The 12930-nt window shown below is 35.4% G+C and overlaps 1 protein-coding gene across 1 annotated transcript in view; it reads left to right on the forward strand.

Moving 5' to 3' along the window:
* Positions 1-12715, forward strand: part of ARL4A (ARF like GTPase 4A) — a 611358-nt gene extending 598643 nt beyond the window's left edge. The window contains exon 6 of the transcript XR_012498892.1: positions 11511-12715. The gene's annotated coding sequence lies outside the window, so the exon portion shown is untranslated. The remainder of the gene's footprint in view (positions 1-11510) is intronic.
* Positions 12716-12930: the final 215 nt, after the last annotated feature.

Raw genomic sequence — 12930 nt, forward strand, 5'->3', positions numbered from 1 at the left:
TTATAATAAAAACAGCACTTGTAACAACATCTAGTTCAAATCAGTTATTCTCTGTATCTTGAGAAGAGACTATTTTCACAAGCTCTACCTGTGAAGGTTAAGCAGAAAACAGAGCACATATAAGAGGAGTTTTTAATTTTCTGTCCCCAATACTTTGCTTGGTTTGTACATAATGACTATTTAAACAATTGTATAGAGATTGCTGACAAATCTACACATAAAAATATTTTCCAAAATTGAGTTACTTTGAAAGCCAAATTGACTGTTTCGCTCACCTATGGTACTACAATAATAGGGTCATTTGTCAAATGGGTTAAGATTCTAAGTTAGACTGCCAGCGATTATTCTTAGTGTTGATTTTTCAGTTAGAAGTATGACGAAATACAAAATAAAAAATGTAAATTGGTCTATATGAGATAACAAGACTTTCATATTTTTAAAAACATATTCCATAGGAGAAGGCAAAATGAGTGTGTAAGAAATTACTATTTATTGAATACATAATGTGTCCTTACACTGTGCTATTATTCTACAGATATCATCTCATTTAATATTTACAACTTTTTAAAATATCAACAGTCATTTAATATTGAAATTGTTTCTGAGGATGTTGTCATATCCATTCCACAGATGGATATATTGAGTCATTTATGTACCCTTGTAGAGATTTTAAGCAGTTAGAAATTTTAAGGTTAGAGATACAGCTTTGATGATAATTGTTCAGTTATTATTTATTTGTTTTATTTTTATATAGACATGATACTTAAATCCTTAGAAGTGGATGAGATCTTTTTAGAGAAAAAGTATATGCAGAATAGACATCTGAATTGGATTAAATTTATGAAACTTTCTCTTCCCTTGTCTCTTTTACCAGATTCCCTTATCTCTATGTCCTAGGCCACTGGCTTCAGTGGAGAGTTCTTGGCCACAACCATCATTGTCTCTTTTCCTAATATCATTTGAAGTTTTAGCCTCCTCCAGAGTGAGGGTTGGCCTATGATATAGTCTTTCCTCGACCATCATGGAGGGAACTGGAACAGGTCCAGTGTCAGGCTCTACTGGCCTTGTGAAAGTTTCCTCCACTGCTTCTGGACTCAAGTGAATCACAGCACAACTGAGATGCAGAGTCTGGCTTACCCAGCGTCTCTTAGGGAGAGCACAGCAGCATAAGCTGGAAATGTGGACAATTTAATATCCCATTGGAAAAAAATTTTTACAAATAAAGATAATAAACAGGAAAGTGTTCCTGTATGTCTATTCCTCTTTGCTGATGGAAGTAAAGGTCCTATAAGGTCTGCACAGAGACATTTAATATGGCTGAGTAACCCCCTGTGTTGACATGTGAGGCTGTGGTTAGCTTGGTAAAACATTCCCTAGTTTTGCTTTCCTGCATACTCTACCTCACTTATTTATGGGGTTTTTTTCCCTACTTTTTTGGCTCTAGAATTGTGCCCACCAATTCTTTCATTGGGATGAAAGCTTTGTTTCAGGCACTGTGTCTAGGTAAACAAGGAAAAGTTAACATCAAAAGTCATGTACCATAACTAAAAAAAGAGTTGGAGGAGGGAATGGACAGTGGAAGGTGGATATCAAATATATGAAATGTGGCAGAAAGTCTTATAGTGATGGGTGGCAGCAAGACATTCAATAGGTTTGTTAGGAATTCTTTAGTGACATTTGAGAGGGCTGTTTTTGTGTGCTAGATATCAAAGAAAGAAGTGATTCAATATTAAAGAATCTAATATTGCTTATGTTTTAAAATAATCCTATCTTATATTATTCAAGAAATTCAGCTGTATTCTTATATTCTATTGCTTTTTCTTAAGCAGTAGAAAATTTTATATATGTAGTCATATATATATGTATATATGTACATCATGAACATAAGACTTACCCAATTTGAAAATAATTTATTGTATTTATATTTCTGTTTCATCTCCAATGTAACTTTTATTTTGTTGCAACACCCACACCTACACAAAAATAAAGAGCATTTGTCAATTTTAGTCAACCAACATATGCTTATAATATCAATAAACATTCATGTGTATATGTAACTAGTTCATCTACAAATTAATGTTCATCTCATCAAAAGTAGAAAACCAGGGTTAAACCACACATTTAGTTAAACAGCAACATATTTCTTGATTTCCCCCAAAATAAAGAAGCTTATTCATTATTCAAGTTTTATCAATATACTCAACATTAAATTAAATCATTTTAAATTGTTGAAAACAATGTCATTGATGCCTAATATGAAGCAGGTATATGCTCCCTTGATACACGTTAGGATAGAACTAGTGAGAGTAATAGCCAGTGCACGTGTCCTTGAGAGACTGACATGTGACGTATAGTCTTTTCCACATGGCTTTGCAGCTGCAGCTGTTATTTGCAGAGCCTGGCACTATTTATGCCTCTGCCTCGTGTTCTTCTCAGAGCCCTTGTTCTCAAACAGTCATGCATCACTGAATGCCAAATGCCAGGTTAAGCTGTGTGCTGCTGCTCTTTTTCCTAGCCATTGCCATCTCTCCGCCCTGCCCTTAGAGTTGTACTTCAGTGTGCCTGTGAACAAATTCTCTCTCTAACCACTTTTCTGTCATAACACACGTCATCATGCAGCATTTACCGGGTTATCTTTCTGTCATCTGTCCCCTAAACACGTCCTGCTTCCATCCATGGGTTAACTGCCCTTTATTTAATATTAAATGTGGAGTCATTGAACTTTTCCTTTATATAGTACTTTATACGACACAAAGTGCTTTCATATATATTCTTATCATTATTTTTATTTTGATTCTCACAGATGTGTAATGTTAACAGGGAATAATACCTTTTTTAACACTTACTGAGTTGGCAGTCAAGCGCTGTGATAGATAATTTATATGTTTTATGATATGACATTGAATTTAGTTTTCTCAATATATCATCCCCTACTTAACTACTAAGGAGCCAAAAGAATAATAAGACTGACCTAAGTTCACACAGTCCAGAACTGGAAACCATATATTTGGTCACCAACTTCAGGGCTTTTCCACTACTTCATACTACCTTCTATGTCCTGTAGGTAATTTGCTTAAACAAGGCAGTTATAAAACTTAAATCACTGAATTGCATAACAATATACATGCTTTTTCTGTAGTACCTATCACAATAGAGAATTGGGAGTAAACCTATGACCTTGTTTGAAATTTATATTATAGCACAGTTATCTTTTCTCTGTAGCACTTAGAATGTGCACAATAAATATTTGATGAGCGGATGAAAGGGTGACTATGACACACAAAACAACACTTAATAACAATCTACATACTTTATTTAGAAAGGGAAATTAAAGGCATGGTGATAATACAATTAAAAATATGTACTGGTCTTAATATGAGTCAAATCAGGACAGAAAAAACAAGTAATTTGAAAAGTGAAAGTTTTATATAAAGAATTGTTGACTATAGCAGGGGACTGGAGCAATGAGAGATTGGCAAGTAAGAAGGAGAGAGAAGTCTGAAGAATATGGAAAGATCATATTACAAGGAGCAGACATTATCCCTAAAAAGAGTTTCCTCCTCACCCTGCCTCAGGGCTGAGATCATGACCTTGCTGTAGAGGGCAGTCATGGCTCACTAGAGACATAAAAGTCTCTGTATCACCACGATGACAGGACTTGCTGGAAATCAGCCCTCTCCGGTACTGCAAAAGTGTTTGCAGGGAGACATCTCACTAGAGGCACTCAACAACAAGTGCTGCTTCTTCTTCTTTTTCTTCTTCTTCTTCTTCTTCTTCTTCTTCTTCTTCTTCTTCTTCTTCTTCTGCTTCTGCTTCTGCTTCTGCTTCTGCTTCTGCTTCTGCTTCTGCTTCTGCTTCTGCTTCTGCTTCTGCTTCTGCTTCTGCTTCTGCTTCTGCTTCTGCTTCTGCTTCTTCTCCCTCTCCCTCTCCCTCTCCCTCTCCCTCTCCCTCTCCTCTCCTTCTTTTATAATTAAAGTTTATTGGGGTGACAATTGTTAGTAAAGTTACATAGATTTCAGGTGTACAGTTCTGTAATATATTATCTATATATCACATTGTGTGTTCACCACCCAGAGTCAGTTCTCTTTCCATCACCATATTATTTGATCCCTTTTACACTTTCGAAAGGGCTTTAGGGAAAATTCTGGAATCTGAGTTATTGCTGGCTGCTATGACTGCAGGAACTAGGCACCAGAGATGCTGCAGGAGCCTGAGGCTGGGGAATGCCCTAACACTGTAAAACTAAAAGTCTGTAGTGTCTTCCTCATGAGCACACCCAGCCAGAGAAGAAACCCTTTCCTCCTTCAGTGTCTCTCCGTTGCCCTCTACTGACAAAGCTAAACACTGTGTAGAGCAACGGGGGGAAAAAAAAAAACTTTAAAAGGGCCCAAATCCATTTTCACAGAGCAGGCAAAAAGGATGAATTTGGAGTTGAGAGGAAATAAATTTATAATTAGTACAGTCTTCCTGATATCATTTTAAAATATCATCACATTTTGTTGCCATGATAGTACAATGAAATGATGTTTTTATTGTTCTTACAATTAAAAAAAGAAAGCATGGTGAGAAAGAGTTCCACTTTATGTTAGTCCTGATACAGCTTTTTCAATAAAATGATAAAAAGGAGAGCTTTTGTGATTTGGTTTCAGGGAAATTGAGGTTCCTTCTTAACTACCATCTATAGAATTTTGACTTTGGATCAATTAGCCTCACTGAACAATAAATCATTTATATAATAGTCATTTCTTCTTAGTTCGTAGGGAGATTTAAATTTTAAAAATCTTTGTAAAGGCCATCCTAATCCCTGGCACATTATAGTTCCTTGCCTAAATGGTTCATAATGATATTTGTATTGTGTTTACAAGTGCAAGGCGAGAGACTTAGCATTCTGCTGAGTTTCTCAAGGACTTTTTAAATCGACTTGTACTATTTGTTATTCAGAGAACTCAACATATATTTTATACCAAATTTGTCTTCTGGCCCAAAATAGATGAGTTTAGATTGGATTAATTTAGACTTCTTTTATTCCCTCATTAATGAAAGAGTTAGAGATATTTTGGGATGGTGGATACATCAGGTCAGCCAAACCTGTTAGGTAACTGGCAGGGTTTAGCATATTAATCAGGCCACATGCTCAGTGACTACACCTCTGAGATTGATATGTTGTTCCTTGCACCTTTCTTGTAATTGACGTAAAACATGTCTGTGATACTGCTTTGTTCCTTAAAGTCATATCACAACCATATCAACATTTGGTGACTTTAGCTACTTGGGAACTCTTCCAGAAGGGAGTAAATTAAAATGTTTGCAGCTAATGGAAAAGGATGTGCTATAATTTACATACGGGTTGAGTCAGATAAACCTGATTGGGATAAATGGATATGGAATTGAACATGTGACTTCAGAAAATGTATTTACACTCTGTGAGCTTTGTCATCTGTAAAAGAATAATAATGATATTTCATGGTGTCATTTTGATACAGACATGAAATAACTTATGTGAGGAATTTGCAGATTGACAGTCAGATGGTGATAGTTCAATAAATGGAATTTATATGTATTCTTTCTCAACCTTGTTTTTAAGTGCTTAAAATCTCTCTCTCTCTCTCTCAATCTCTCTCTCCCCCCCCACCTTCTGCCTTCTCCTTCCCCCTCAATTTTCCTCTCCCTCTCTATTGCATGTATGTTTGTGTGTGTCTGTCTCTCTGTGTATGTCTTTCTCTTTCTCTCTGTGTTTTCTGTCTCTGCATATATATGTGTATATAATCTATATATAAAAATATATGTATAATTATATAATGATAAATATACAATTATATATATGTATATATATATATATATATATATATATATATATATATATACACATGCATACACGGGGTGCCAAAAAAATGTATACACATGACTTGTGATCGTCTTTTGCTATCAGTATATGACATTAAGTATTATAATTTTAATACAGATTTTCCTTTCTTAAAATGTGTATACATTTTTTGGGCACTGTACACACACACACACACACACACACACACACACACACACACAGTTGGCTCTCGAACAACATGAGATTGACCTGCTTGGGTATACTTCTACATAGATTTCTTTCTATAAACACTATAAATGCATTTTCTCTTCCTTTTTGTTTTCTTAATAGCATTTTCTTTTCTCTAGCATACGTCATTATAAGAATATAGTATATAATACATATAACATATAAAATATGGGTTCATTTGACTGTTTTGTCATTGGTAAGGTTTTTGGTCAATGGTAGACTGTTGGTGGTTAAGTTTTGGAGGATTCAGGAGGTATACATGGATTTTTGACTGCTCAGCTGGAAGGAATTGGCTCCCCTACCCCTGTGTTGTGTGTGTGTGTGTGTGTGTGTGTGTGTGTGTGTGTGTATATATATATATATATATATATATATATATATATATATATATATATATATATATACATATATATATATATAATTTCATATAAACTGATCCCTGCCTATCTGTTTTTACCTCATTTCATTCGACACTCTTAGTTTTCACTTTCTTTAGTTACCACACTGACCGTCTGCTTATTCACATATAAAGTTCATACACCCCTCCAGGCCTTTGCTCTTCTTGTTTCATCTTCCTGAAATGCTTGCACACCAGGTAATTCCATGCCTAGCCCCTTTCTAATTATTCAGATCTAAATTCAAAGATTGACTCTTCAAAAATGTTTCCCCTGACAGTTCTACCTCACCTAGCTCTCCTTTATATGCCAATCACCCTGTATTCAATCACTTTTATTTTCTTTATAGCAGTTACCACTCTCAGAAATTATTTCATTCACATATTTGTTCACTGTTAAAAATGTCTGGTCTTCCACTAACATGTAAATTCTCATCGTTGTATTCACAAAGTCTAGAAGAATATGTGTCATAAAATAGATGATTGTTAAAAAAATATCTCAAATGAATGGAGGATTGAGACATTCTTGAAATCTTGCAGAATTTTAACTAGCCCTTCTTAAAGAAAAAGTCAATTTGGACAGCAATTAAAGAATTTGTGGAGGGTTAGGTATTTATGGGAATGATGAGACTCATTTACCCACTGAAAGTTCTCAGTTTAAATAGCTAAAGATGCAAAACATCATCAAAGGTGAAGTAGCCACTTGTCTATTAGTTGTCTATTGCTGGCTTGCAAGCCTTCCCAAGATTTTGTGATTTTGAACAGCCAAAAGGTATTATTTCTCACAAGTCTGTGTTGGCTGAGCTCTAATACATGATCTCATGGTGCACATTACATATGAATACAAATAAAGCTTTCATCTTTTAAGGAGACTAACCAGGTTTTTTCCATATGGCAGCTCACAGTGTTTTGGTAGAGCAAGTCTTATGTCACATTCGCTGACAATCTCATTGCATACAACTCACATGATTAACCAAGCACAGTATCCACAAGGATATGGATATCCAGAAGTGTGACTATACAGGCAGAAGAAAATGTAACCTATTTCACTGCAGTTTGTCTTGGCATCACATATTCTACCATAGAGTAGGGCTGCCGTTGCAAGGTAGCGTCTCTGAGAGTGTCTGAAATGTTAAATTCCTGCTAAGCCACTGCCTTTTTATTTTCCGGGTTATGTCACCATTCCACAAAAAAATTCCACTATATAATCTATGTGCTTCCATTGAAAGGAATTATTTAATTATTTAGCTCTGTCAGTTTATGAAGAGAAACATATCATTAGTGAAACTGTATCTTTGGGAAGTCAAGAATGAAGGAGTAGCAACAAGAGCAGATTCAGTAATCTAGTGCCTTCAGATAAGAACTCTGTCTCTAGTTTTCCAACACCTGGAAAGCCTATTGCCCAGATTTATTTTTCATACAATTATAGTAAGTATCTGAACTAAACTGGAGATAAAATTTATATTGTTGCAACTTGGCAGCTTTCTCATGATTAAAATGAATAGTCATCTGCACAATGATAAATGGAATATCAAAGGGCATGAATATATTTTTTTCAAGTTAAGATTTCCTTTTGGCCAATTCATTAAACAGGTTGAGTGCCTAGTATATGCAGCACCAGGTATCATACGTATAAGCCTCTTGTCTCAGTATCTTTCAGTCTAGCTCCTTGGCCATAAGTGGGAGAGTGAGTAGAGAGATAGGGACAAAGCAGGAAAGGAGGACACCCAGCTCTTTCTGTGAACTGTGCCAGGAAGAGGGAGTTCTTGAAAGTGGTAGTCTTTAAACAATGTCATGAATCGGTATTATTACTTCCTGTTGGAAACTTTCATGACTTTCTATTTATTGAAATTGGATCCCTGGAAACTTAACAGTTCTCTCCATTTTTTTTCCAAATGCAATGATCTTTCAATTTTTATCCTCTGACTTGTTTGTTGTATTAGACTGTTAATCTTACTTTACATCTTTAAAATAAGGTTTTATTCCTTTTATTTCATTTTTTTTTCTGTGAGAGTATGTACTCCTGTTTTCTCTTCCTTTCTGACCAATACTCTTGATTTCTCTTGCTCCTTGTATCACCCAACTAAGTGTACCCAAGGTCAGTCTTTATTTTTTCTCCTTTATCTTCACTCTTATTCCCTTGATATATCCTGGCTTATTATTGGTAATTATTGGCATCCTACAACATGTAATCACAGTTCTTATAATCTCACTTGGATCAAGCACTATAATACCCTGGATTGGTGGACACTAGGGCAATTTCTTGAACACTTGGTTCTTTGGAAGAAATACTCTTAGGAGAAACACTCTTAAGAATAATCCACTTAGGAGATATTTAAGGGGGTTATGCGTTTAAGATCAACTCCCACTTAGCCAACAGTTCCTGTAGCCGTAATCTCTCCATACTCCTAATATTCTTACCTGCCCAAGTAGCTTCTACTGGGTTCCAAATACTTACTACAGAATAATACTCAGTACATGTTGGATGAATTAATGAGTTTCATTTTTCTCCAAGTTGCTGTCCCACTCAAGAGGTGACAATGACACCCTAGTACTTACTGATACTTTCATGACTTTAACATTACTCTGGCATGTAGTCTCAAAATGCTCACTTTTCTTATCCATCTCAATATTGTCCCTCTACTAGACTGTCTGGTCTCCTTTTCTGAATTTGATAGATCATATTTTCATTCTATAGTAATGGTTTTTCGCATATAGTTTGTGCTACCTCCACTAGCCTCTTTTTTTCATGCTACTTATTATAGAATGAAAACAATTGCTAACCTTTATTGAGTGTTTACCCTTTGTCAGTCACTATGCAGAGAACCTTAATGTCTCAGCACCTTTAATCCTTGAAACAACTTTATGTGGCATTTTGTCTTTTTCTGCTTTACTGACCAGGAAATTAAGACAAAAGAGGATTGATAACCAGTCCAAGGTTACCCAGGATGTATAGCAGGGCCAGCGTGACCTTAGGCAGGAGTATTTGGAATCCTGTGCTAATCCTCACTGTGTTACTAGCCTTCAAAGATCGATCCAAAGCTCACCTGCCCTTTGAACTTTAGTCCGCATGACTATGGACTCTTTTTTATTTGTTTCCCAGTGTCAGGGGCTCTGTATATCTCATAACCTAGAGATAATCACCTACTCCCTGGGCTGTTAATACAATTCCACCAGAGTAAGTCTTGATTCCTACAATATATATTGTGAGCAAAATTATGTCTGGAAGAATCACCTTAAATTTCGGTGAAGGTTAACGAGGAGAGAGAGAGAGAATCCCTGTTGTGTTTGACAATAATGTACCTATCCACTGACAGCACTATTGGTCAAGGTTAGTAAGGCCAAAAAGTTAATATAAGGGGAGGAAGAGTCTCTCTGTCACTAGGTCCCAATTTAGATGATTCTTCTCATAGAGTCTCCATTGTTAGTGTGACATAGCATTGTAGCATTCAGTATTGTGCTCTGCTGTCAGGGCTCAAGTGAACTATAACATTAAAATGTTGTGTAAATTCTGTCTTTCCTTTCCCTCCCTCTTTCTATCACCTGGTTGACTGATGTTGAGATTTATGAAATCTGTTTTCATGTGCTTTTCCCATACAGGCTTCCTTGAGCTGGCCTCTTGTTTGCTTTCGGCTGCTGTTCTGGGACTGATACCCAGTTTCCCCACCTTTCAGCCGGGGCCCTTCATTGCTAGATGCTCACTTTGAGCACAGCTCTGACATTTCCTCTAACAATGCTCGGAAACTTTGCTGGAAAAGCAAGACACTTAAGTGACAATCAAATCTCCCACAGATTTTCAAATGAATGTAGGCAGGGGATACCGGTTAGCTTTGTAATTATTGTTATTACTTCAGGCATCTGTCTCTTAAACTACACCAGCAGCTCCTGGAGAATAAGAAAACAAAAAAAGTTCCATTTATTTATCTGGACTCTCCATATCTAGTCCACTAGATATTTAATACATGTGTGGTGGTATGAAAAAAAATGTAGACTAAAAACGATTTGGTTTAGGTAGTGAAAGAACAATTATTCCATTAGCTTGACAGAGGATTTTGAAAGAAAAAAAAAAAGATACCTTTTCCAAACTGTTGGGAAAGTTAAACTTCTTGATCAGATAATCCTTGAGTGTCTTTGTGTTTGACATTTTGGAGCTCCAGAAAGCGTATTTTCTACATTAAATATATAAATATTTTACTGTTAGCCTAGAAGTGTTACTAAAATTTATAAGTAAAGAATATTACAAATTATACCATTAAAACAATTCACAAAATACTCATTTAAACCTATATGAGGTAAACAAAACCAGGTTTTAGCTTACGAATGATTTTCATGTCCCTAAACTTTTCCCAAGACAAGAGGTAAAGAATATTTTTGAAGAGCATGGTTTTTTTAGAATGAGAAGTTGGCTTCAATACTGCCTCCTTCCCTTAGAAACTGTAAATTTGACTGAGTTAAAGAAACTTCCTGTGCCCCCATTTCTGCATAAGGAATAACATCCATCTGACAGGCTGTCGTAAAGATCAAGTCAGATAATGTATGTAAAATATTTAGTACAATCACTGGCAAATAATAAGGACCCATTAATTGCTAGTTATTATTAGAATTAATATTTTCTCTTAGAAAATTCAAAATAAACTAGTTTTTTCTTAAGTCCCGACACTGGAGGTTGACTTTGGATCCTGACACCCTTTATTTGAGTTATTTTTCTTTTTAGTCCTGTTGTATAAGAAGTATTCAGTCTATTAGCTCACTCTTTCTCATAGCTAGGGCCTGTTCAGCATGCTTTTCCAGGAAAGAAATGGTATTTAGTTTTAATTTGTCTCTATACACAGAATAGTAGGTTGAATGTGTCGTTCAAACCAAAATGACTTTTTGTTTTTTTTTAGTGTATGATTGTGTGTGTGTGCATGTGTGTTCTGTTGTTATTGTTATTGTTTAATTTCAGCTGAATAGATACTCTTCTTCTAAAAATATTCTATTATAATGGCAGATTTGATTTTGTGGTAACTTTGGGACCATTTTATGATTTTTCTTTTCATTGTACCTTTTACTTTCCCTTTCTAGGAATATTATCAAAACAAACAAACAAACAACAACCAAAAAAACTCCTTTGTAGCAAACAAACAGTTTTACACAGCCCCAGTGGTCTACTCTTCCATCAAGTAAGTTGTCTAGGAACTTCTGCAGGTATTCATCATGATTTATCTGAGGTGACAACACAGACAGGCAACTAACTCACTGAATTATCTAATAATTCTGTGTCATAGAGTAATTATGTTCATTAATATCCTACTTTGTCATCATTTTTGGAGATGAGTTAATACTTCCCTGATAAGTCACATGCCCATTACATTGATATAAATTAATTCTGTGTTTATTCAGCAAATATTTATCAATCCGTTCTCAGGCTTGTCCCAGGAAGATCTTTCTGCCACATCACCTGTTACATTTATTTTATTAGAAGTGTTTTTTTTAATAACAATTTTTTTCCAACTTCTCATTCCTTCTGAAGAAAAGGGAAGCCTCCTACAGAATCTAACAACATTTTCACTCAACTTGATGTTACCCTAGAAAGTGTTCCCTAACAGCCACCCACATATTTTTTCAAGATACAGGTTGGGTTTTCCACCTGGCAGTTATAGCCTCCTGACACTTCATCATACATTCTTCTTATGTTTCTGTCTCCTTCACCAGACTTTCAAGTTGTTGAGAAAAGTTTCTGTGTCCTTATGATCGTTGTATTCCCAGTGCCTAGCACAGGGCCCAGAATGTAGTAAGCTTCCAAAAATGTCTGATATATTCCACTAGGTGATGCTTTTGTCTTTCTGGAAGTACATTCTGGGCCAGCATTCACCTCAATTGCATCTAAAGCCAACAAGAGGTTAAAAATCATGGCACCTGCTTGCATAAAATATATTCATGTCTTTGACTTCTAAGTCCACTCTACCACTGTAAAGTTAATTCCTTGATTTTAAGCTGTGTTTTATTTTCTCACTTTATACTCCCGAATATGCATGTGTCTGTATGTTTGACAACTTGAAGTAAAAGTGACACAAAACTCTTGTCTCTATATACTTGAAAGAAATGGTACCTTTTATTTTATTTTTATTTCCTAAGTCATAGTTGAGCTGTTTAAAGTTTTTACTAGAAATCTCTCCTTTTGCTTATTTTTGGTCTTACCAATGAATCAAGATGAAAAGCACATCTATTTTTCTGTATCATGTCTGAGAGCCTTGTGTACACTTCTCATGTTAATAACTGAATCAACATTTTAAGTTTACCCTCATGTCAATTTTGAGGATATTGTCACACATCTTAAGTAATAAAGACTGAAAATACGGACATTTTTTGAGTAATCTCTATCAGCTTCAAGTTTGCAAATGCTGATCTCCTTGAGGCTGGAAAAAAAGTCATTTCACATAGACATTTTGTCATTTTTGTTAAAAACTCCACCTCCCTTCTTTTAATCCCAGAGGTGCCAAAG

Source organism: Rhinolophus sinicus, linkage group LG09, assembly GCF_036562045.2.
Source record: "Rhinolophus sinicus isolate RSC01 linkage group LG09, ASM3656204v1, whole genome shotgun sequence".
Classification (NCBI taxonomy): domain Eukaryota; kingdom Metazoa; phylum Chordata; class Mammalia; order Chiroptera; family Rhinolophidae; genus Rhinolophus; species Rhinolophus sinicus.